General features: G+C 39.3%; 1 long non-coding RNA gene across 1 annotated transcript in view; it reads left to right on the plus strand.

Annotated features, from left to right (window-relative positions):
* The first annotated feature begins 3617 nt into the window (after window positions 1-3617).
* LOC134298778 (uncharacterized) overlaps window positions 3618-22225 on the plus strand; it is a 74743-nt gene continuing 56135 nt past the window's right edge. Inside the window, exon 1 of the long non-coding RNA XR_010005859.1 lies at window positions 3618-4197. This is a non-coding gene — a long non-coding RNA (uncharacterized LOC134298778). The remainder of the gene's footprint in view (window positions 4198-22225) is intronic.

Raw genomic sequence — 22225 nt, forward strand, 5'->3', positions numbered from 1 at the left:
ACTGGGGCTAACAGCGGACGCTCATTCAACTCCCGGGATTTGAACCTGGGACCTTTTGGTCCGCAAGTTCAGTAGCTCAGCGCTTTAACACACTGTGCCACCAGGGGCCCCCATATATGTTATATACTCTTGTATAACCCTAGAATTTTTGGTCAAAAAGATCAATCCAAAAACATGGTCTGGCATGTCCATGGATCAGTGTGACAGCTGAACATTAACTATTGTCATCCAGGTGAAAGGCAAGAGCTTAGTTCATCCCAGAAAAAAAAAAGGAAATTGGAGACACATGAGGTTAACATGCCCAAGACTACAAAGATTTTAGATAAAATTCTATCATAAATCAGCCAAATAGTGAGAGAAACAGTTCTTCTTCTTCATTCACATAGTTGTTTCCAACTCTTTGTGACCTCATGGACCAGTCCATGCCAGAGCTCCCTGTCACTCATTGCTGTCCCCAGTTCCTTCAAGGTCAGGCCAGTCACTTCAAGGAAGCTGTCCATCCATCTTGCCCTTGGTCGGCCTTCTCTTCCTTTTTCCTTCCATTTTTCCCAGCATCATGATCTTTTCCAAGCTTTCCTGTCTTCTCATGATGTGGCCAAAATACTTCATCTTTACCTCTAATATCCTTCCCTCTAGTGAGTAGCCAGGCTTTATTTTCTGGATGATGGACTGGTTGGACCTTCTTGCAGTCCAAGGCACTCTCAGGATTTTCCTCCAGCACCAGAGTTCAAAAGCGTCTCTCTTCCTTTGCTCAGCCTTCCTATGGTCCAGTTCTCGCATCCATAGGTTACTATGGGGAATACCATTGCTTTAACTATGCGGACCTTCGTTGCCAGTGTGATGTCTCTGCTCTTCACTATTTTATTGAAGTTGGCCATTGCTCTCCTCCCAAGAAGTAGATGTCTTCTGATTTCCTGGCTGCAATTCTATTAATGATTTCTGTATCTAAAAAAATAAGAATAAGGATTTGATAAATAAATATCTTAAATTACTCATGTGGTGTGCTGCAAGCTTCAAAACCATAAGAACTTGGAGGGAAAAGCAAGAGAATGCATCAATAAAGAATTGGTGAAAAACAATCAAAAAAGTTAACAACAAATGATGATTAGCAAAAGGAGAAATAAAAGAAGATACTGTTTTCTGAGTATAGAATCTACAAAACAAGTTTGCACTAGGAATTTTAACAGTTTTCTTACACTGCAAGAAAAAAATGATATTGTTTTTGAAAACTATTTCTATTTGGGAATTCATCCTTTGTAAACTTTGCTTGTGGATTGTATGCTCAGAAAACAGTATTTTCTGTTAGCCTTATCCACAGATCCAACTATTCACAGTCTGAAATAATAAATGAAAAATCCAAAAAGTTAAACTAGATTTGGCCATTTTATTTAAGTGGTGACATTTTACTATGCAAACTATTTGAGCATCCTTGGCTTTTGATATTCACAGGAGGACATGGAATCAAACTACAGAGGATACTAAGTGCCCACTATAGATATAGACAGAAATAAAGAGAGACACTTGTTTTTAAAGGTAATATGAAGGCGGGGACATACTGATTCTGTGTTAGGAATGAAAATATCTTGGGTGAAATCTGAGCAAAACACTGGATCTATTTGGTATAGTGATATATATGACAAACATATATATTTCCATGTGCCCCAAAGGTATGTGGACTTTTTCAGATACTTTTATAATAGTTCGGCTATTTCAGAAAATAATATTTCATATCACCAAAGGTGGTTCAGTTCAAAACTGATTTGATTTTTATTTTATTTCCAATGCAATAGACCTGTGTAAAATTACCTTTAGAGATATTGCAGGCTTAGTGTATAGATTGCTACAGTATTAAACCTTTGTATACATTTTGTTATGTTTACAAAAAAGTTTTACAAATTTTCAACGTGTAGATTTTTATGTATTAAAACTTTTGTATACTTTTTAATTTTTTCTATTTGATTTTATTTATTTTGTAGCCCTGTTTTTGCAGTGACAAACCAGAGGGGAGTTATGCACACCCATGGCATAAATCAAATTTGTACCACCATGGATACATCTACACTGCTGAATTAATGCAGTTTAACCCCACTATAACAGCCATGGCTCAATCTTATGAAATAATATGAGCTGCAGTTAACAAGTCAGTGCTCTTGCCCTGATATTCTTCCACTTCCCTCTGAGGTCTGGAGAAAAAGGACCTTGTGAACCCCAACCTGTATGCAAGAGCCTGAAAGCCTGAAAATTACCAAGGCTTTCACAGGTGTAGATGCATAAGATTCCCTTCAAGATTTTCTAATGAACAGAAACAAACTGCTCTCTAAATTCTAACCAGCTTGTATGTATACGTCATCCCCAAATCTGAATACCAATAAAGGGCTAATATACTTAAAATGTCTAATTACAACATGACCCTTTATTTAAAAAAATTTCTAAGCCTAATGCTTTTATATAGATTGGTATGCGAACATGGTTCAATGTTTCCAAATTGTTCTCCTGTTTAATATATTTTTAGAATATTTCAATTATTTGAAATTAATTTTATTTCTGGTAACTGAAAGGTTGTGTGATACAGAACAGGAAATGTATAACATATCCAACATGTTAGTAGCAGTTCCAGTAAATTGTATGTCACTTCACTTTTTCTATTGCTTTGGAAATGTCTTAGTTTTTCTCTCTTTCCCTCTTTGTCTTGTTGTTCTCAAAGTACTTCCAACTTCTGCAAACTAAAGCTGCATCTGCATTTGTAGAATCAATGCAGTTTGATACCAATTTAACTGCCCTGACTCATTGCTATGGAATCCTGGGGTTTGTAATTTGGAGAAGCACCAGCAATCTTTTGAATGAATACAAAGGCTGAAGACATTGTAATACTACAATTCCCATGATTCCATAGCTTTGAGTCACAGTAATTAAAGTGATGTCAAACTGGTTATTCTACAGTGTAGCTGCACCAAAGTGCAAAAGCCTTCTAGAACTCTTAGATCATCAGGGGAGGCCCTGCTCTCGGTCCCACCAGCCTCGCAGGTAAGGCTGGTGGGAACGAAGGACAGGGCCTTCTCGGTGGTGGCTCCTCGGCTGTGGAACACCCGCCCCAGCAACATACGGCAGATACCAACTCTCCTAGGCTTCAGGAAAGCCTTAAAGACATGGTTGTGCACGCAAGCTTTTAATGAATGAGAACATGGACTTTACATGGCCTGTACGAAGACTTGAGGATTCTGGATGAATGGATTTTAATCTTGGACATTCTTAAAATTTTATATAATGTGATTTTATTTTGTAATGGTATCTGTTTTATATGAACTGTTGTTTTGTAGATTGTTTTATATGAATTGTTGTTTTTTCATTGTTTTTAGGCATTGGATTTTTGCCTATTTACTGTAAGCCGCTTTGAGTCTCCTCGGAGAGAAAGGCGGGGTAAAAGTGATGTAAATAAATAAATAAATAAATAAATAAGTATTTTGCACTTGATAAACCTAGTAGGGAGCAGAGGCAAATTCCATCTTGACCACATTCTAATGTTTCTTTGCCACCCATTTTCCAGTTTTCATCTACGTTGGCAAGAATGAAGTATTTTAATAAAGAAATCATCCAAATAATTTTCATTTTTTTCTGTTCCAATTGATGGACTAATTAAAAGTATGCCTGTCCTCGTGTGTGTGTGTGTGTGTGTGTTGCCAGAGAAAAGATAGAGGCATGCATTGAAGTCCGATTATAGTTCTTCAAGACACAGAATAGCTCGAGCTTGTGCTGCAGTCATTAACTAAGCAAACCATAGAAACAGCTGTTAGAAAGCCTCCTTAACTGTCCTTCTGCTGATGCCTCATTTCCATGACGAAGAGATTAGCGAGATAAGGAAAAGAAAAATCGGCAACCCGCTGCAACATCACTGATGCCAAAGGGAGGGAAGGAGGGGTGCAGAGGAGAGCTGACATAGACTTCATCAGATACCCCAGCAATGCTCCCTGCACTGTAATCCCCACCTACACACACTTCTGATGATTCATAGAAGAAAAGAAGCCCAAGCATGTTTCCGTGCCTTCTCATAAGCTCGACACAAACAAGCTGTGCCACGTGCCGGGCAAGCCACCAAGTCCCCAGGCACTTTGCAAAGTGTCGCTGGGCGGACTTTTACGGAGCAGATGGTGAATGGAATCACCTTGGCTGATCATGCTTTCCATTGAATCAGCACAGCAGGTATATTCCACCAGATTTTATTTGTGCCAGCTGTTTGTTGGGATGCTTGCATTAGTTAATTCGACTGCTGAGCCTTTATCTTGACTGCTATTTAACATAACACAGGACTTGAAGAGTTTTTTTAAGTGTACTAACACACCAACAAGATTCCTGTCACATGAACCTATAAAGTTATCTTGTTTTGATCAAGACCCCATCTGCATTACCATAAAAGTGTATCACATGGCTGTGTAGATGGGGCCTCTGAGATACTATTTGAAATTAATTGAACAGAATATTTCCCCACCAGTATATTCAAATATCTAAATATAGGTTGAACTTCCTTTGTCTGAAATTCCAAAATCCAGAATATTTCAAAATTTGAAATTGTCCACATAGGTGGTTGAGATAGTGACACCTTTGCTTTCTGGTAATTCAGTGGACACCAACTTTGTTTCATGCACAAAATTATTAAATGTATTCTGTACATTATCTTCAGACCATGTTTATAAGGCATATGTGAAACATAAATGATTTTTTGCATTTAAACTTAAGTCCCAACTCCAAGCAGACATGTATGTGTAGACCAGTGGTTCTCAACCTGTGGGTCCCCAGGTGTTTTGGCCTACAACTCCCAGAAATCCCAGCCAGTTTACCAGCTGTTAGGATTTCTGGGAATTGAAGGTCAAAACATCTGGGGACACACAGGTTGAGAACCACTGGTGTAGACACTTCCACACATCTTGATTAATGTTGCTGTTATGTTATGCATAGAGAAGGTAAAGGTTTCCCCTGACGTTAAGTCCAGTCATGTCTGACTCTGGGGGTTGATGCTCATCTCCATTTCTGAGCCGAAGAGCCGGCGTTGTCCATAGACACCTCCAAGGCCATGTAGCCGGCATGACTGCATGGAATGCCGTTACCTTCCCAACAGAGCAGTACCTATTGATCTACTCACATTTGCATGTTTTCAAACTTCTAGGTTGGCAGAAGCTGGAGCTAACAGCGGGTGCTCACTCCGCTCCCGGAATGTGAACCTGCGACCTTTCGGTCTGCAAGTTCAGCAGCTCAGTGCTTTAACACACTTCGCCACCGGGGCTATGCTATGTTATGCATAGAACGTAACAATCTGTGGTTGATGGAAATCATGGCTCCAAAGCCCATAGATCTGAAATGACCACTATATTTCCATATGACAGCAAGGTGGACTAGATGGTAGTTGTCGTTCCTTCAAATTCTGAGGCTCTATTCTATCAGCCATCTATTTTCCACTGCATTTGATTTAACTTTGTCAATATTCGAAAAGAGTGTGTAACATCATCAACAACAATCCTTCAAGTATTATTTCTGTAAAATCCATTCAGTGGTATACCTCGTCTGATCCTAAAAGTATGAGGACTAGGAGCCATTGAAATTCTCTGGGAAATTGTCTCCTCCAGAGTTAGTAACTATCATGGCATCTTAGAATCATAGAATCCTAGATTTGAAAGGGTATCTGTAGACCATTAGTTCCAGCCCCTTCACTCAATTCAGAAAATCCAGATAGAGCATCCCAGCAGGTAACCATCTAACCACTGTTTGAAGACTTCTAGAGAAAGAGACCTCTCAAGATAATTGATTCCATTGTCATACAGCTCTTACTATCTCACTGTGGCAGTTAATTCCACTACAGTGTCTGCTCTGACTGACACTTTCCCACGCCTTGAGATCCGTTTGTGACTGGAGTTACTGGGGATCAAACAAGGAAGTTATTTTTTGCATGTGCTTTTTCTCCCCCCTGAATGTTGGACTCTTTTGAGCACAAGAAGCAGGAGAATGGCAGCCCTCCATCCTGGATTGGCAGGGAGAGAAGTGTTTATGCCGAGAAGAAACAGGCAGCAGAAGATTACATTGGCTACCTCTCTGGTTCCTCGGGGGAATTGACTGGAATAAAATACTGCTACAGATGTGAATAGAGTGTATGCTGGGGGTGGTGGTGGTAATTGCAATATACAATAGAATCAGTTAAAGGCTAATTAGACGACTAGACATCCTGACCACAAGTGCTGCTTGATCATTTTTTGTGGTGGGCAGGTTATCTTTGAAATATTTTCTCATTCATATTATGTCAAAAAGACAACTGCCAAATCTCATTCTGTGGGGCCCAATTGGTAAGCTCAAAAGTTAATCAGGAATGTACATTCTGCTAAAAAAAATTGTGTCAGGAGCAACTTGAATCGCTTCTGGAGTGAGAGAATTGGCCATCTGCAAGGACGTTGCCCAGAGGATGCCCGGATGTTTTTGATGTTTTTACCATCCTTGTGGGAGGCTTCTCTCATGTCCCCGCATGAAGCTAGAGCTGATAGAGGGAGCTCATCCGCCCTCTCCCCAGGTGGGATTCGAACCTGGCAGTCTTCCGGTCAGCAACCCAACCTTCAAGTCACGAGGCTTTAATCCACTATGCCACCCGAGGGCTCCTACATTCTGCTAGGAATGACTGATATGAAACTAGATAAAAATTTTTTAATTACCTAGCTACTACAGCGAGAATAACTTATGCAAGAAAATCGAAAAATAAGGAAATACCAACTAAAGAAGAATGGTTAATGAAAATGGTGGATATAATGAATATGGACTGTCTTACACAGTTTTTGAAGAAATATCAAGGCATGATGACTAAAGAAACAGATTGGACTTTATTTAAATAATATTTGAAACAAGAAAAAAATGAAGATGATTTTATAATGTTAAGAGAAGATATGGATAGATAAATCAGAGAAACAGATATGAAACAATATAAGAGAATTAAATATCTGGACAAAGGAGATAGGAAGTCAATAATACCCTTTCCTTATTGTATCTATTCCATATTGTATATATAACATTTTCTACTTTTTATTTTTTTCCTCTTCCTTCCATTTCCACAACCCACCTGACTAGATCTGCCTTTTAATTACTGTAAAAAAACTATTTCAATAAAAATATATTAAAATTTAAAAAAAGAATGCACATGAATTTTCACCATTTTTTCTGCCATCCAGGTGTCTCATAATCTGGAAATGTTGCTCCTTTTTGTTTTCAGAACAAATGAACAATAACAGAAGGTGACTGGTACCCAATCAGAAGTGGCATAAGTCACAGGATTCTGGCTTTCTCCCTTCAGCCACAGCATTGTGAATGTGAAATACAATCAGAGATGCAGCTATGGGTTGGGGCAATGATATTGCCCCCTCCCCGCCCCCGCCCCAAGTTTTTTTTTTTTTTAAGAAAGTATCATTGCGTTTTATGATTTGTATGATGTGAATGTTTAGTTGTATCTACTGAGATTTGATTCCAGGGCCCCTTATTGATACCAAAACCCATGGATGATCAAGTCCCAATATATTCAATGTTGTAGTGAATGCTAACCTTAATATGAAATGGCAAAATCAAGGTTTGCTTCAAGGATTACCCTCACACACACATACATATACACACATTTAAAGCTGTGGATGGTATAAATCTAGATGTAGCATTCTCAGATATGGACACTGAATATTTACTCCCATCCTTATTTTAAATGATTAGTGTACATAATTGAAGAACTTGTTTCAAGTTTCTCAATATGGAGTGTTTTTCTGCTTAAAATCTTCAGCTGGGGCAGGTGACATGAGGGCACCTCCACGATCAACACATGGGAGCAATTTGTGACTGTCAGCTTCATCAAAGAAATGTGGGTCAAGATCTGCTGCCTAATTACTTTGAAGTCTCATTTAGTTTGGGCAAGCTGCAGCAGGTCCACCCCACAATCAGCTGGGGCGAATTGGAGGCCGATGGCAGTTCATTATAAAATAGCAGTATACACAGAAGTTATCAAAATAATAAGGCAGACCTGTTGGGACTAGCTTATCATTCCAGTGAATGAGCTGCTTATCTATTGAGGCAGGAGGACAATGGAAGATGTATTGTGAGATACATACAGTGAAAACCCTGTGAGATTTATTTTGGGGAAATTCTGGTGCATCAGTACTGTAGAATTCATGCAGTATTACTGTCATGGCTTAATGCTCTGGGATCATGGAAGATGCACTTTTACAAGATCTTTCTCCCTAGAGTAAAGGTAAAGGTTTCCCCTGACGTTCAGTCCAGTTGTGTCTGACTCGGGGGGTTGGTGCTCATCTCCATTTCTAAGCCGAAGAGCCGGTGTTGTCCATAGACACCTCCAAGGTCATGTGGCCGGCATGACTGCATGGAGTGCTGTTACCTTCCTGCCAGAGCGGTACATATTGATCTACTCACATTGGCATGTTTTCAAACTGCTAGGTTGGCAGGAGTTGGGGCTAACAGCGGGCGCTCATTCCGCTCCTGTGATTTGAACCTGGGACCTTTTGGTCCGCAAGTTCAGCAGCTCAGTGCTTTAACACACTGTGCCACCAGGGCCTAGAATGGAACCATGGAATTTGAAGAGACCACAAGGACCATCCAATTGAACCCCCTATCATGTCAAAGAACTCCGTCATCAAGTCTCATTTTAACAATAGTTGACTTAGATGCCATAGTCAATACAACTCCGGTAGATGTAACCTTGGCTCCTGCTTGTCCAGTGTTGATGGATACTTTTCAGTTTGTGCAGACTGAGGATGTCGACAGGACCCTTGGGGACTGGTAAAGTGGATTGGGGAAGTGATTAATGCCTCCTTACATCAGAGCAGGGTTCCCATGAGATTTAAGAAGGCTGTGGCAAAACCTCTGCTAAAGAAACCTGTATTGGATCCTACTATCCTTGACAACTACAGGCCAGACTTCAATCTCTCATTTCTGATCAAGATACTGGAGCGTGTGGTGGCTTTTTAAAGGGTACATGGATGAAGCAGATTATCTAGATCCATTTCAGTCTGGTTTCAGCCCTGTTTATGGGACAGAGACAGCTTTGGTTGCCTTAGTGGATGACCTACACAGAGAACTGGGGGGAAGTGTGTACCAGTTGGTTCTCCTGGACCTTTCAGTGGCTTTCGATACCACTTATGAGTCGCCTTTCTGGGATGGGGTTTGGAGGTATTGTTCTTCAGTGACTTTGTTCCTTCCTGGAGGGACATTCTCAGAAGTTGGTTTTGGGGGACTCCTGTTCAACTCCTTGGCCTGTGGTGTCCCTCAGGGCTCTGAATTGTCCCCTATGCTGTGAAACTGCTGGGAGAGGTAATCTGGGGTTTTTGGAGTGCAATGCCATCTATACACAGATGACAACTCAATTACTCTTTTCCACCTAATTCTAAGGAAGCAGTTTCTGTGCTAAACCAGTGCCTGACAGCCATAATGGACTGGATGAGGGCAAACAAATTGAAACTTATTCCAGACAAGACAGACATGCTCCTGTGTGCGGTAACATAGTATAGAATCACCATTGTACTGCTTAACACAAATAGTTCTGATTTTATATATCACAGTGAGTCTTAACCTTAACCACTAACCACCAATGCCGGTATGTTTAGAATGCCGTAAGATGCTTCAACAGAGTTTGATGTTTCAAGTATAAGAAAGTGTCGCCACTGAATTTTCACTATAAATGAAACCTGAAATGAATTTACTTTGTGAAACTTATAACATCTCACAAAGCCCAAGGAGAGGGAAGAGATTTTATTTCAATTCATGGTTGGTACAAATTTAACACACACACACACACACACACACACAGCACTAATTCCTTCTTAGTGAAAACACTAAAAGAGGATGGAATCACTAAATGTGAGAGAAATTAAAACAGACAGACCCATTCATTCTGGCACAAGGCTTTGAATTTAGAATTGAATCCCTGCATAGTCAACCATGTTCATGGGAGAAAGTCTCCATGACTTTTCTCTCCTCCCAGAAGGCTTCTTATTTTTAAGAGTAGCAAAAACTGGGGAGTATCCAATGAAATTCATAGAATAAACTGAAAACATAATCTCCAGGTGCTCAAAAGATGGCTATTTAATTAGTTTTTATAAAGTCCATCCCTTTTCAGCTTGTGTGTACTGTTAAGGCCTCATTCAAGGGCTACTGCAATCAAATTTCAAAAGTTTCTTGATTTTCAATTTCTTTCCTGGGTTTATGAAAAACAAATTGCTTCATCCTAGCACAGGATTCTGAGTTTGGGGTTGAATTCATCCATTTTCAACTATATTCAAGCAGAATTACAATTTTCAACCATATTCAAGCATAATTAGAGTATCTATTTCTTTTCTTCTTCTTCTTCTTTTTTTTTTTGCTGCAAAACTCATCACTTGTAAGTTCAACATGTTAGGTACAATACTGTTTTTCTACAATGTTGAACACAGCTGTGCCTATAGAATTGTACATTTCCCAATGTTAATGGGAAAGGACTTCATTGTTCATTTTGAAAAAAATTTCAGAATTCAGCTATTTTTTCCTATCTATATGAGATGGTAAGAACCGAAGCTTTCAAAAATGTTGGAGAAACAGAAGCTAATCAATTTGCTACCTGTGTCCTTGAGAATATTAAGAGCACAAATCTTTTAATCTTCTCAAGGACATAGGTAGCAAATCCAAGAGCAGAACCACTTTGGGGACGCTGATAAGAGAAAAAAAATTGCAGGCAATTTTAGCTGGCATGTTAATACATCAGTCTATAAATCTATATGCTAGAGATGTAATTAGTAGCTAATTTTATTCTTAAAGGAAGCGATGAGTGCTTTTAGCATCTTCCATCACACTGTGATAAAAGGCTAGGAGAATCACAGTTTTCAAGGTCTATTTGAAATTCAGGATTTATTCTGTGCAAACTTTGCACCGAAAATTCTGCTTCCTGTGCAGTAAATGCTATTTTTAAAGCAAATCAGCATATGAATTTTGGGTTGAATTCCTGCATTTTCTGTGCAGGAAATTATATTTCTATTTTTCAGAGCAGAAACAATGTTTTCATTGCAAAGTAATCATATGCCGTTTTTGTGCAGAATATGTCTTGAACTGCAAAGATTCTTGACATTCTAAACATTTTCATCACTCGAAATACCTATTTTTTACATATTTCCCAAATATTTTCAGATATTCTCAGCTGTAGAAGAAAACAATGGCCAATCTCCTCTAAATAAACCTTGCATATAGAATTCTTTGATACAGTAGAGTCTCACTTATCCAACATAAACGGGCCGGCAGAATGTTGGATAAGCGAATATGTTGGATAATAAGGAGGCATTAAGGAAAAACCTATTAAACATCAAATTAGGTTATGATTTTACAAAAGAAGCACCAAAACATCATGTTAGACAACAAATTTGGCAGAAAAAGTAGTTCAATACGCAGTAATGCTATGTAGTCATTACTGTATTTATGAATTTAGCACCAAAATATCATGATATATTGAAAACATTCACTCCAAAAACGCGTTGGATAATCCAGAACGTTGGATAAGCGAGTGTTGGATAAGTGAGACTCTACTGTAATTTGAAGGCACATAACAATAGCAAGGCTTTACCTGGGAGGAAAAGCCTCGTGTTGTAGGCATACCTGCCAAAGCAGTGGTTCTCAACCTGTGGGTCCCCAGATGTTTTGACCTTCAATTCCCAAAAATCCCAACAGCTGGTAACTAGCTGGGATTTCTAGGAGTTGTAGGCCAAAACACCTGGGAACCCACAAGTTGAGAACCACTGTCCTAAAGCAAAAGAGTAAAGGGCAGTAGACTCTCACTTAACTGTAACTCAAGTAACTGAAACTCTCAAGAAAGCTGAAAAATAGAAGAAATAATACTTTAAATAAAAATTAAAATACATATAATACAGTAAAGGTGTGTTACATTAAGTTAGGTTTATCTTTATTTGTCTTAATTTGCTTTTAATTACCACATTTCAATAGAATTCATGGTATAGTATAATATGGGGTAGGGTATTACTTAGACCTGTTTTTAATAGTAACTTTCAAGCAACTAGAGACTACATTTCTACGGCAATAAATTCTACATATATATCAGTTAACTGAGAGTCTATTTTACGTACCTCTCTTATTTCTTTGTCTTGAAAGACCACATTGTAAAATTAGGAAAGGGGGAGAATTCCATTCAGTGTATGTGTGTGTGTGTGTGTGTGTGTGTGTGTGTGTATATATATATATATATATATATATATCTTTCCTGATTTAAGATTGTTTTATAAATTGGAAATAAAAAGTCTTCACTGGAAGTAAGAAATACGTGCAAATATATTTTTTTTCCAGTATAAACTGTTAACCAGATTTAAAATATTTCTTCAAAAGATAGCAAAACATTCATAGGTAGGAGAGCAAAATTCACCTGTTTAGATTTTTATAAGATTGGTTTTCCATGTCTGTTTGTTCAATCATATTTGTGGTCCAGAAGTAGAGCTGCCCCAATTTTTTTTTTTTAGAGAAAGGCTCTTCCTCTTTAACATCTATGTAGCAAGCAAGTATAACATGGTTCTATCTCTGCTAGGAATAACTAAATGTATTGAATTCCATAGTCCAAGCCAAAAGACTTTAAATGCTTGGTTCTTATAAATGGATTCAAAATCCCATGAATTCATCCAATATTTATGTTGCTAAATTAAGGCTACCACTTCTCATATTTTGGGATGCTCCTCATCTTGGACAGATACATGTCAAACACATGCAAACAATTCTATTTTGATTGAGAATTGCATTTACAAAGTGCTGATGGGTAAGAATTTTGTTCAGGTTATTTTTAAAAAGCTTATTAGATTTATTAGAATAAACTTGAGGTTTTTGTTTCAAACCAGAATGTGAGATTCAAGTGAATCTGAGACATCCATTCATCCCTATCCTGCACCAGATCATTTTACACTAGACTTTGTTTATCTTAACATCAAAATCAATTATACATTTCTTGTATTTATAGAAGAACTGCCCCCTCAAGTGGTTGAAGATGTCTGTCATAACCGCAGTTTTTCTCACCTCTACAACCTGATCCTTGCTTTGTGATTTGGCATTAAAAGATCAACATGAGCTCTATTTCAAATACTGAGGCACTTATCTCTGAAGAAATCCAATTATTGGAAAGAAATAATGTTAAAGGTAGAGTGTTAGCATTAACCTTAATGTTGATTTTTTTTTTACTTCAATCAATTATTTTAGCATCAGTCAATCGTTTGTTTTTGCTGTGTGGGTTCAAGTAATTTCCAACTGTTGCCAACCCTGAGACAAACTTATCACAGGAGTTTTTCTTTACAAGAAGTTGAATTTGTCTTTGCTTTTCTCTGAAACTGAAATATTAAAATTTGCTCAAGTTCAGCCAGTAGTTTTCCATGAGTAAGCTGGATTGAAACCGTAGTCTCCAAAGTCATTGTCCCACGCTTTAATCAATGCACCACACTAACTGTTATTTATTGTCAATCTTTTCTCCAAATCTGAAATTCCAGTCTCTGAAGCGTCTCTTCCCTTATTTTTTCAGAATGGTCAAAATGATATTCTGTGGTCTTATGCTATTCCTTCTTCTTGTCCCTAGAAGGAGACACTGAACAAGTGAAACAATGCTTGAACTTGAAACTTTCTGCATGAGGAACATTTCTGTACTTTCTTCATTTTCACAATCACTGACCCCATTTATCCACTGCCAAATGTTACTTTGGAATAAATAACAATATTTTGAAATGTTTACATCTTTAGCTGTAAACAGTCACAAAAAGTTTGAGACAATCAATACAACTTGCTATACTGGAAATACGTTTAGAATATTATTACTTTTGCAATTTAAATGTAAGGCCTCCAAACTCCCTTCGCCCCTGCTTCAAACAACATTTGCTTAGCACTTTAGAACTCTATTAAAAACATCTGACAAGGAGGAATTTCTCCCATTTTTTGCTCTGCTTTACTGAAAATAGAGGCTCATTATTCTCGTAATGGTGGAGGGGCTGGCTTGCTTCATTTCAGCCCGCTATTTGGGTAATGCTGTCTTAGAATTATTACAAATGTCACATTCTAATCGAGGCCAGTAACTCCCGGCTGTGGAGTATGATTAACCCTGACATTTCATAGTGGAAGTGTTTTAAGAACATCATTTCCTACAGTTGTATATTTTACGTTCTCATTTCCATCTTACACCTTAGCAGAGATGTAACAGTCTCAGCTTCCACGATTAGTGAGTGAAATGATAAAAATGTCTCTAGCTAAGCTGTGTGGGACTATCATGCAATTTTTAATCCTTTTGTGCCAACTGCTAGTATCTTTCAACCTTATTTTGCCATTAACAATTCAAAGCAGTATATTTCCACAAACATTTTAATTTTTCCATATGTTGGGGTTTCGGTGCAGCATTGCTAGTGTTAGGGATCAAATTGTTTTTCATGTATTATTATTACCTTCAATGGCTGAAATAATTATTGCATTATGTGTCCAATCATCACCGTTTTCATAATAATATTGCAATGCCACCCCCATGATGTTTCTGTGTCATACATGGATATTTGAAGAGAGAAAAAATCTTAAAGGCTTAGCGCTCTATATGTATTTTGGCTTCATGTAATCTTGAACTGAGTGTAATCAGGATCCTATCATAAGACAGCCCATGCACATAGAGGTGTATACACATTTTTGCCCTTCAGTGATATTTTCCCTTTTCATTATACATGTTTAGCATAGGTAAAGGTAAAGGTTTCCCCTGAAGTTAAGTCCAGTCGTGTCCGACTCTGGGGTTGGTGCTCATCTCCATTTCTAAGCCGAAGAGCCAGTGTTGTCTGTAGACACCTCCAAGGTCATGTGGCCAGCATGACTGCATGGAACGCCATTACCTTCCCGCCGGAGCAGTACCTATTGATCTACTCACATTTGCATGTTTTCAAACTGCTAGGTTGGCAGAAGCTGGAGCTAACAACGGGTGCTCACTCCACTCCTCGGATTCGAACCTGGGACCTTTTAACACACTGAGCCATCGGCGGCTCCAGTGTTTAGCATATAATTGCCAAAACACAAAAGTGGGGATATGTGATTCCAATTCCTCTTAATCATGTGAATTTCCTTTTTTGTGCAAAATATGTATAGAAGATTTGTGTCAAGTCTATTGCCCATGAACAGCATAAGAACATGGAATGAGTCATCCTGGATCAGACCAAATATCCACCTAGCACACCATTCTGTTTCTCACTATGACCAACCAGATGCTTCTAGAAGGCCAGTAAGCAGACTGAGATAATTAAGATTCTCATCTATGGTAACACTCATTTTCTGTTCAGTGATTCAAAAATGTTTTCGACCTGAACATTTCTACTATTACTATTATAATGCTTAGCTACTGAAAATTATACGTTGCTTTTATGACATGAGTGTCTCCTATAACAATTACAGTTAGTAGCTATTCCCGTCCATAGATGTGTCCATCTCAGTCTGTGGTCATTAGCATATCCTGTGGCAATAAATTCCATACAGTATATCCAGAAGGAAGAACTGTCTTATTTTGTCATATCAGGAACAGCAAATATAGATAATTGCATCCCAGTTTAGAATTGGGCATTTCATTCCTATACTTACACATAACAACAGCAAAACATTTATTAAAACAGTAAATCCTTCTTGCCTCTATGAGAAATACTATAAGTCCTCTGATCACCCTCCTCTGCTCCAAGTTTTCTTTATGCCTTCCAACCTGGTGGCTCATGAGTTATCATTTCTCGGTCATGACTGTCACAGGCCACTGGGAAGACATACATTTTGAACTAACAGGTCACATCAAATTGAATCAGATTGCTGTTTACAGCCAATGTATTTTCCCTACCCAAAGGGATCCCTAGAGTGGTCAGCAGGTGGCCTTGCTGATAGTCTGGGGATGAAAACTAGATGAGAGGCATTGACTCATTTTCATTGTAAATTAAGCTTGGCAAACAATGTGTGATGTTGGCTCTCCACCTGTCACCATGAATCACTGGTCCATAACCAGTCATATCTAAGCCAGAGTTCAGTTGTGTTGCTAAAGACTGTAATGCTTTCTGATGTGACTGGCCAGAGGAAGGACTTAAATATTGAAAATCCCAAGAGATATTCCCTGATTCTGCAAGCCGTCAGATGTCTATTTCTAGGTGGTGGCCTTCAAATCTTCACTTCACTGGATAAGAACCAGAGAAAAAGTCCTGAAAGATTCAGTTAAGACAGAAACAGTCCTCTCCCCATCCCTCAAAAGTCAAAGCAGGTTAAGGTCCAGTGTCAAGTTCATGCAGGATCAGATCTAGTAATATGTGTTTCTAGACAAGACTTTGAAAATGATAGGGTTGGAGTTTGACTACAGTTCCAACAGCTATCTCTCTCTAGTGAGCTCTTTTATATATCAGTAGATCTCCACTACAAACATGTTAGCTAGCATCATTGGCTGTTAGCAACCAATTTAAAGCCTCCCCCAGCACCCCTAATTTGGAGGATGGTGGATAATTTAAAACAGCTGTTTCCTGTCTATAATAGATATTTCTCTAATGACAGTGCATACTTTTCAAGAATGAGCTGTCTAAGGGTTAGGACTGAGTGGGCAGAGATAGCAGGTTCAAGGAACTTGGTGATAGTAAACGAAGGATTACTTACTTACTGAAAGAGAAGAAAGTATTTATTATATTGGGATAAAAATTAAATACATGGAAAGAAAGCTCTCAAACCCAATAGATCTGGTAGACAAATACAAAGTAGACAGGGTTCCTATGCATGTAAAAATTGTCCTTGTTTGACAAATCATACCTGCTAACATTCCATCTTTTTACATGTTTGAAGCAGTGCAAGGTTTTTCCATCTAATTTACCCTATTGCAAACTTCCTAAATTGGTGTTCACAGATACTTCACATATTTAACTACAATGCTCACTGGAGGGATTATGAGAGTAGGAGTCCAGCACATCAGGAGAATACTTGGTTAGTGAAGGCGACCCAATTCACTGTCCAGCCAGTAATCTTTTTCTAGCTCCTTTTCTGAAGGTTGCTGAGCTGTTAAGGCCAATTAATCTCTGTAATGTCTCATTCCAGGTGCAGTTGAGCTAAGAAGCAAGTCTTGACAAAATTCCACTCTTTTTGAAAGATAGGGGCATTACTAGAGGTTTTATTAACATTTTGACAGGAATCCCAAATTCTCATTGTTAATCGGAAACATGACTGGACTGGTGGTGAGATATTGAGGCTTTGCTAGAAGAATGTTTCTTCCCCCAGAGACTGCCTTCATATTGTGTGAGAATCAATCTGAATGTGGAGCAAACTGTAACTGCTCTGATTCTGTTAGGATATAAGCCAGACTATTTAAACAAAGATTTGGATTAGATACAGCCCTCAAAATTGGGATTTGCCATTGTACATGGCTGCTCTTCAAACCCAATATCTACTATCCAGCAATTACGGCACATAGCTGGCTGGCTCATCCATCAACAACTGAAACAATCTGTTTTCTTCTTGTCGGCAGGAGGCAGAAGGCCAGGTGAGTTCTAAATATAAGCCCACTGATTTTCTGTTCCTGGTTTCAAAAAAAAAAAATGAGAACAGTTCCAACCTGCTAGCCAAAGAAATAACATCTTTTCAAAGTCTGAGTCTCCATCCACCCAGCTTGTTCCCAATTAGTGTTTTTGTGACCCACAAACATATGCAATTCCTCAAAGAAGTATAAACAGTGTATAGTTCTTGCAAAAGATGAAACTAAAGCTAAACATCATACTGATAAGCTATGGAAAAGCTATAACCCAGTTTAGTTCAAGCTCTCTTCATTGATGGTTGGAACAGAATATTCCATGAATTTCAATGGATCTACATCAATTAGGACATCCAATTGGATTTAGTTCTGCATTTTCTGGCTCAGCAGAATGTACTCATCAAGCTGTAAATGCTCATGTTCTCTGTACAAGAAACCATTTGGACCACAAACCACAGCAATGAGTGAAGTTTTGAGATTAGTTTATTTACTTATACATAGCAACACAGTACACATGCACATTAGGTCCAAGTGTGTGGGACTCGTCTCTGAATATCTGGCTCTTCCCAAGGGTCTGGGATATTAGAGATATATTTATACAATTATTATTATTATTATTATTATTATTATTATTATTATTATTATTTTATTGAATGACACAGCAAACAAGATAGACATGCTGGATTTCATATCACAAAATCACAAGTCGAACACTTCCCAAGTGTCTAGGACTGTGTGATGTATTTTCGGATGATGCGTGCAGATCCCGGCAGGGTGGCCTTTTGCAGCTGGCAGATCGTAATTTTGTCAATGTCTATTGTTTCCAAATGCCGGCTGAGATCTTTTGGCACGGCACCCAATGTGCCCATCAACACCGGGACCACCTGCACTGGTTTCTGCCAGAGTCTTTGAAGTTCAATCTTGAGGTCCTGATAGCGGCTGAGTTTTTCCTGTTGTTTTTCGTCAATGCGACTGTCACCTGGGATTGCAACATCAATGATCCAAACCTTGTTCTTTTCCACAACTGTGATGTCTGGTGTGTTGTGTTCCAGAACTTTGTCAGTCTGGATTCGGAAGTCCCACAGTATTTTTGCATGCTCATTTTCCAATACTTTTGCAGGTTTGTGATCCCACCAGTTCTTTGCTGCTGGCAGGTGGTACTTGAGGCATAAGTTCCAATGAATCATTTGGGCCACATAGTTGTGCCTCTGTTTGTAGTCTGTCTGTGCAATTTTCTTACAGCAGCTGAGGATATGATCAATGGTTTCGTCAGTTTCCTTGCACAGTCTGCATTTTGGGTCATCAGCTGATTTTTCGATCTTGGCCTTAATTGCATTTGTTCTGATGGCTTGCTTCTGGGCTGCAAGGATCAGGCCTTCTGTCTCCTTCTTCAGGGTCCCATTCGTGAGCCAGAGCCAGGTCTTCTCCTTATCAGCTTTTCCTTCAATTTTGTCAAGGAACAAACATTATTATTATTATTATTATTATTATTATTATTATTATTATTATTATTATTATTATTGTATGACACAGCAAACAAGATAGATATGCTGGATTTCATTTCACAAAATCACAAGTCGAACACTTCCCAAGTGTCTAGGACTGTGCAATGTATTTTCGGATGATGCGCGCAGATCCCAGTAGGGTTTCTTTCCATATCTTCAAACTGTGAAAAGTTCACTGTTGAGTCTCTCATAAGTCAGAAATGACTAGAAAGCACATGACAACCATTCTTAGCCAGAGGGCTTGAGTGCCTCATCAGGCTATATTAAAAAGGGTAAATTTCAGCCAAGGTAGCATATTCTGAGTAAGCCTGTTGAACTGGTTTGCATGTTGGACTAGAACTCTGGATTTCAGGGTTCAAATCCTCTTTGGATTATAGAGACTCACTGGATGACTTTGCACAAGCCACACTCCTTCAGCCTCTAAGGAAGGCAGAGACATCCACCCACAAACAAATTTTGCCAAGAAAACTTTGTGATAGGTTCACCTTAGGGTCACCATCAGTTAGAAACAACTTGAAGGTACATGCAAACAAGTTTATTGAAAAGTTGTAAGCAAGGTATTGAACATAGTTGTGTTTGGTACCTTTTTTGAGAATCTCTTCACCAGCCATCTTTTCATAAGGGAATGTCATAGCTACAGCTTCAACATTGTAGAGTTAACTTTTTCTTAAAGTCTCTTTATGTCAGAAAGATGTTTAGTCTCTATTTTTTCAATCTCTCCCCCCCATCCCTGCTTCATTGCCTCTGCCCTTGTCAATTTGGCAAAGAAACACCTGGATACTTTGATGTTTCAAAGATTAGATAAAAAACACTAAGGATGTTGCAGTCACCTTGGCTTATTTTTTGCGACTTGAGGCACACAAAACTTTTCTTTGTGAATTATGAATGAAACTTCTGTGTCCTTGGGCTTTTGTGATAAGAGGTGATAAGGGGAATAGGGGAGCCTTTTTGTTTGAAAGAGGATTTTTGAGACACTCACTAGTCCTGGGATGTGACAGTTCCAGTGGCTGCATGTCCTCTAATTGAGCACGTAGGTGGTGAAAACTGGCACAGCCATTGTAACTAAAGGAGCATTTCCCTTGCAGCATCCTCTAATATAAATCATTCTTCACCCTTCCTTCTCCCAAAATATCAAATGATTTTGAATAACAGAAACAACAAAATCTCAGCTTCATGTAAATTCTAAATACAACCAGCATGGTAATCCTATAATGTACAGCAGTGGTTCTCAACCTGTGGGTGTTTTGGCCTACAACTCCCAGAAATCCTAGCCAGTTTACCAGCTGTTAGGATTTCTGGGAGTGAAGGCCAAAACATCTGGGGACCCACTGGTTGAGTTTCAGGGCCAGAAAAGCAGATGGAGGAGGCAAAAGAATGGTTTACCCCAAGGCAGCGTTCTTGCACCGACCTTATTTAACATCTTCACGAACGATCAGCCACTACCACCACTCACAAAGACCTTTATATATGCTGATGACCTTGGCCTTACAACACAAGCAAAAGATTTTGAAACAGTTGAAAAGCAACTCACCAATGCCTTGAAAGATCTCTCCAGCTACTACAAAGAGAACCACCTGAAGCCGAACCCTGCCAAGACACAAGTGTGTGCTTTCCACCTACTTAACCACGAAGCCAACAGGAAACTGAAAGTTACTTGGGAAGGCCAAGAGCTCGAACACTGTTTCCATCCTAAATACCTTGGTGTCACCTTAGACCGAACACTAACATATAGGAAACACTGCATGAACACCAAGCACAAAGTAGCTGCACGCAATAACATCCTGCGGAAACTGACTGGCAGCGCATGGGGAGTAGACCCACAAGTAATAAGAACATCTGCCCTGGTCTTGTCTTTCTCAACTGCAGAGTATGCCTGTCCTGTCTGGCACAAGTCTGCCCATGCAAAGCAGGTGGACATAGCACTGAATGAAACATGCAGAATCATCACGGGATGCCTTAAACCTACACATGTTGATAAACTCTACAAGTTAGCTGGCATTGCCCCTCCTGACGTGCGACGGGAAGTTGCTGCTAACGGTGAGAGAAAAAAGGTTGAACATTGTGAAAGCCACCCACTGCATGGCTATCAGCCTCCTCCCACCAGACTCAAATCAAGGAAGGGCTTCATGAGAACCACCACTCCTCTTGATGTTCCTCCAGCAACAGCAAGGGTGTCTCTCTGGGCAGCTAAACCTGGCAATTCTAACTGGATGGCCCCCCAAGAGGGTCTTCCTCCAGGGGCAAACCAGGAATGGGCAACTTGGAAGTCCCTGAACAGACTCAGAAGTGGAGTGGGCAGATCAAAAGACAACTTGGCAAGGTGGCACTACCTGGAGGAATCCTCCACCTTGTGTGACTGTGGAGCTGAACAAACAACTCAGCATATGTATGCTTGCCCACAATGCCCTGCCTCATGTACGGAGGAGGAGTTGTTTAAAGCTACAGACAATGCGGTTGCTGTTGCCCCGCTTTTGGTCCAAAACTATTTAGTTGCTTGTGATTTCTTTTCTTTTCTATTTTATTTCCATTATTTGAAATGTATTTGCTGTACCAATGCTTTTGACACGAAATAAATAAATAACTGGTTGAGAACCACTGATGTAGAGAAAAGGCATTTGAGGGATATCCAAGTCTGAGGACTCATCTACACAGGTATGAAAATCTCAATTCACTCTGAGGTGGCTCTTGGCTGTCTTCATGATGTCCTGCCACTCCCAGGAAGTTACAGGCTACAATAGGTAATCTAACTTTGCCCCATTAAAGGAAAAGCTGGGGAATGCTTCAAAGTTTGCTTAAAGTTCTGGAGTATACTGTGGCTTCGGAGTAGTATGGATAACTTGATTGGGTCCAATTCAGACAGTCCATTTTCCAATCTAGACATTGAAAACATCACGTTTCCTCTGTGCTTATCAGTGCAGGAAAAAGGGGAGAGACCATGCCCTTGTCACTGATGTCACCATTCCCAGACAGCCACATGGCCCTTTGTGAACTTCTGGCCATCATAAGCACCTGTACTAACATCAGCAGAATTTGTGAATCTGAATTTGTGAATCCAGAATCTGGACCTCATCACAGTGAGGATGGGATTCGCCACACATCATGGCGAATCTGGTGGGGTCCAGCAGAGGCCATGGGGAACCCGTTGTTCTGTGCCCCACATCACCTACCTTGCTTCTCACCCCATTCCATTGGGGGGGGG

The sequence above is a fragment of the Anolis carolinensis genome, chromosome 4 (assembly GCF_035594765.1).
Source record: "Anolis carolinensis isolate JA03-04 chromosome 4, rAnoCar3.1.pri, whole genome shotgun sequence".
NCBI lineage: Eukaryota > Metazoa > Chordata > Lepidosauria > Squamata > Dactyloidae > Anolis > Anolis carolinensis.